Genomic DNA, 4890 nt, shown 5'->3' on the forward strand with positions numbered 1-4890 from the left:
CTCTTTGTATAAAAATGTAGTCGATTAATTAATGAGTAATGAGGCTGCATATGTATGATTTCTTCATCTAATAATGCTAGTTTAAATTATTTGAAGAATAGTTAATCTGCTTTGATATTATTGTGTATCCCTCTCATGTTCTAGCATTAGTAAATAATAGAATATAAAAATGAAAGCAGTTTTTCTTTGTACAAACTCGATCGCAATTTTCCAATCGCATTAGCCGTAAACTAATAACTAATAAGTTACGTTTTCAGCATGTAAATAATTAAGAGATTTTCTTTTATTTTAGAGACGAACTTAATAGAAAATATAGTCACTATAGGTTTATCCTTTAAAATAAAAATGAGACGAGCCTCGCCAAATAAATCACAAACCGCCGGGGCCCTCAATAAAATACATAACCATTGACTAGACTTTGGATTTGGCCGTTTAATGAACCTTCACGGCCTCTTCCTAAAATAACAATACGTTAGACTCTTTAGGACGCGCCTTAATAAATCTTACCTTCTTAAACTCGGGTGCACATTTATGTGACCCAAATCCAATTCTCAACGGAGTCGAAATGTGTTTCTAATCACGGGTACATTGATTGTGACGTGGTTCGAGATGCGTGTCCATGACGTTGCAAATTCATTTTAAAAAATAAGAATGAGATGAGCCTCGCCAAATAAAATACAAATTGCGGGGCCCTCAGTAAATATTTGCTTTAAAAATTGTTTAGACTTCGGGATGGACCGTTTAGTAAAATTCCACGGTCCTACCCAAAATAAATACGCTAGTCGCTTTAGGCGCGCCTTTAATAATTTAATTTCCTTAAACTCGGGTGCACATTGATGTGACCCAAATCCAAATCTCAACGGAGTCAAAGTGTGTCGACGACCACGGGTACATTGATTGTAACGCGGTTCGAGATACATTTTCACAACGTTGCAATTCTTGATAAAAACAGTAAATGATAAAAGCGGTTGAAAGATAAAATTTGCACATAAGTTCATATTGTATTTAAAATCAGATAAATAAGCCAAATATAACAGTTGAGCGACCGTGCTAGAACCACGGAACTCGGGAATGCCTAACACCTTCTCCCGGGTTAACAGAATTCCTTATCCGGATTTCTGGTACGCAGACTGTAATATAGAGTCATTCTTTTCCTCGATTCGGGATTAAAATTGGTGACTTGGGACACCCTAAATCTCCCAAGTGGCGACTCTGAAATAATTAAACCAATCCCGTTTCGACTGTCCTTTAATTGGAAAAAACTCCCTACGCACCTCGCGGTGCCGGAAAAAGGAGGTGTGACAGCTCTGGCGACTCTGCTGGGGACTTAACCCAGAACCAGTGGTTCAGGGTTAGAAATTCGAGCTCATATAAATTGTTATATTTGGTTTTATCTGATTTTTACATGATTGAGCCTAATGTGCTAAATGCTGCTTTTACCGCTTTGATATTACGTGAACTGTGTATAAACTGTGCCGAAACCCATCTCCTCTCTGAGTCTTCTAAATCATGAAGAAGGGTGTACTTCGTACGACTTCTTTTCTGTATAGTGTCAAATCCCAATTTAGAACGAGGTTCGGACAAGTTGCTAAGCCGAAAAACTTCACGTTACGCAAGTGAATCCAACTCAGATTGGATTGCTTCTTGCCATTTTGGCCAATCACGTCTTCGTCGACATTCTCCAACAGATTGAGGTTCAAGATCCTCACTATCTTGCATAATGCTAGATGAAACATTATATGCAAAGACATAATCCACCACTATATCCAATCGATTCAAATTCGTCTCAATATCGACTGGGTTTATTGATAGTTCCTTATTTTCTTGAGTCTCAGGCTCAATGATTTCCTCATGAATCTCAAGATTGGTTAAATCATGGGTTTCTTTATGAGATTCTTTCGTAGTGTCATGTTCATAACTTATTTCTGTTTCTAGAATTTCCATCCCTAGAACTCAATAGTCTGTCACGCTTTAGGCGTGCTTTTGACTCATTAGCTATGACACTAGAAGATTGTCCAACAGGGACATCAATACGGATTGGAATATTCTCTGTAAGGATATGTGATTTGTTATCCTTTTCAGATCCGTAAACGCATCTACATTTGATTTGCTATTTTTTACAAATGGATAATCTTTTGCACCTCTTTTTCACAAATAGAGGCACGCGGATCAAGATGAGACAATGATGGATTTTTTCACAAAATTTTCCGTTTGATTTCACCAATTTCTCCCCCTAATTTTGGGAAAAATGCCTCATCGAATCGACAATCTGCAAAACGAGCAATGAACAAATCTCCTGTTAATGTTTCGTGGTAGCGAATAATGGAGGGCGATTCAAAACCAACATATATTCCTAACCTTCTTTGAGGACTCATCTTGGTGCGATATGGATTTGCTATAGGCACATATACTGCGCACCCAGAAATTTTTAAATGGGATATATTAGGTTTATGACCCAAAACTAATTGCAACAGGGCATATTTATGATAATTTGTCGGTTTAAGACGAACTAGTATTGCTGCATGCAAAATGACATGACCCCAAACAGAAGTGAGTAATCTCGTTTTCATGAGTAATGGTCTTGTTATCAATTGCAGAAGTTTAATCAAAGACTCTGCAAGGCCATTTTGAGTGTGAACATGAGCTACATGATGTTCCACTTTTATCCCAATTGATAAGCATTAATCATTATATGCTTGGGATGAAAACTCAGCAGTATTATCAAGTCGAATAGACTTAAATGGATTATCGGAAAACTATGCCCGTAATCAAATTATTTGTGCCATTAATTTTGCAAACGACAGGTTGCGAGATGATATCATCTAGAAGATGTATCTATTAAGACTATAAAATATTTAAATGGCCCACTAGGTGGGTGAATAGGTCCACAAATGTCCCCTTGTATACGTTCCGAAAATGTCGGGGACTCAATCCCAATCTTTGTTGGTAATGGTCTAATAATTAACTTGCCTTGATAACAAGAAGTGCAAAAAAAATTATTATTTAAAGAATCTTTAAATTCTTTAATGGATGTCCATTTGAGTTTTCTATAATTTGTCTCATCATAATTGATCCAGGATGTCCCAATCGATCATGCCAAAGTACAAAAGTATTGGAATCAGTAACCTTTTGGTTTACGGTAGAATGTACCTCAATTGCACTAATTCTTGTCCAATACAGACCACAAGATAAAGATGAGAACTTCTCAATAACCTTTTTCTACCTAGTGACATTATTGGTAATGATGAGATATTCAAGATTATTCTCATCTATTGTCTCAATATGATATCCATTTCGGCAGATATCTTTAAAACTCAACAAGTTCCTCTTGGACTTAGAGGAGAACATTGCATTATCTATGATAAATATTGTTCCCCTAGGAAGAGTTATAGTAGCTCTTCGAGAGCTTTCAATTAGATTACTACTACCAGAAATTGTAGTAACATCTGTCTTACACATACTTAAATGAGAGAAATTATTTCTTCTCTTTGAATATTGTATGTGTCGTACATGAATCAATTAAACAAATATTTTTACAATTAAACTTTGATCTAAGTTTGCTTTGTGAAATATCCATATTTGCTTTCCATGGTTTGACATGCAACAGAAATATACGAATAAACATTAGTATTTTTAGAGAAAAAGGGAAAGAAACAAAGTTAAATCAATAACTCAATATTGACTTTTAATGCAATTTCGAGCAAACTTTAATTATGATACAAATAATTACGTAGCTAAATATAATTACCAATAATTACGTAGCTAAAAATAATGTAATTATAACACCACATATATGACTAACACAACGTAAAAGATAATACAATAAATATTATTAGTGTCCAAAAAAAGGAAATAAAGAGAGGAGACGCTAGTAATGCGCCTGACAGCCCCTTTTAAAGAGTCATCAACAACTTTGGACTCTATTTGAATTAATTCGTTAGAATCTTCATATATCTATGCATATAAAAATATGCACTTTGCATGAATAAGAGGTATGGATGTTTTTTTTTTTTTTTTTTGGATTTCACCCAGTATTTGGTACTCATATTTGGGCCTGACTAGTCCGGATTCGAGCAGGAAAATCTCACATTGGGGGTAAAGCGCTCCTTAACAAAGGAGAGGTATGGATGTTCACTCAAACCTTTTTCTTGTTCCAGCAATTAAAAAAAAAAAGAAAGAAAAAGCATTCTTATTAAATAATTCAAATATAAATGGATACTGCTACGTTCTAGTAGCAAAATCGTTTCTTTTGCCAAATTGTCTCTCAAAATTTGCAATAAATGTCTTGCTAGTCAACAGAAAAGTTAAGTAAACCAAGTCACTAACAAACAACGATTAATCAAAATAAAATCAGACAGAACTAAAACATTATTAAATAAACAACTATAGCGAAACTAATTAATACTAATTGAGAAATTAGTACTCATGCAAAGACTACGATTACATGATCTTTATTCACTAACTATTACGAATCGGCAAAAAAAAAAATCAAAATACTCAATCATCTTTAATCACAGATCCATCACCGATCAAGTGGTCTATTTTTCGATGAGGGTACTCAAAGAAGTCTGTCACATTCAAGTGGGTGATGTCAAATTTATTGTCAGAGATAAAATTAGTATTAGGTCTTTTATTCTTTAGAGATGCTTGATAAAGCTCAACCAAATGTCTAGGTGTACGATAAATATTTGCCCAATGCCCTTTTCCAGCGCAACGATAACATTCAGTTTCTGAACCCTTTGCCTTGGCTTATCATCTTCCCCTCTCCACTTTTGGTGATTATTTTTCTTTGGAGGATGATTAATGGTCACGCCCAACTATGCCTTATAAAAAGGACATGCAGACGTTGCAAATATAATCCGGTTTACAAGTCCGGAATCGAACCCACAA

This window comes from Nicotiana sylvestris, chromosome 11 (genome assembly GCF_000393655.2).
Source record: "Nicotiana sylvestris chromosome 11, ASM39365v2, whole genome shotgun sequence".
In the NCBI taxonomy this organism is placed as follows: Eukaryota; Viridiplantae; Streptophyta; class Magnoliopsida; order Solanales; family Solanaceae; genus Nicotiana; species Nicotiana sylvestris.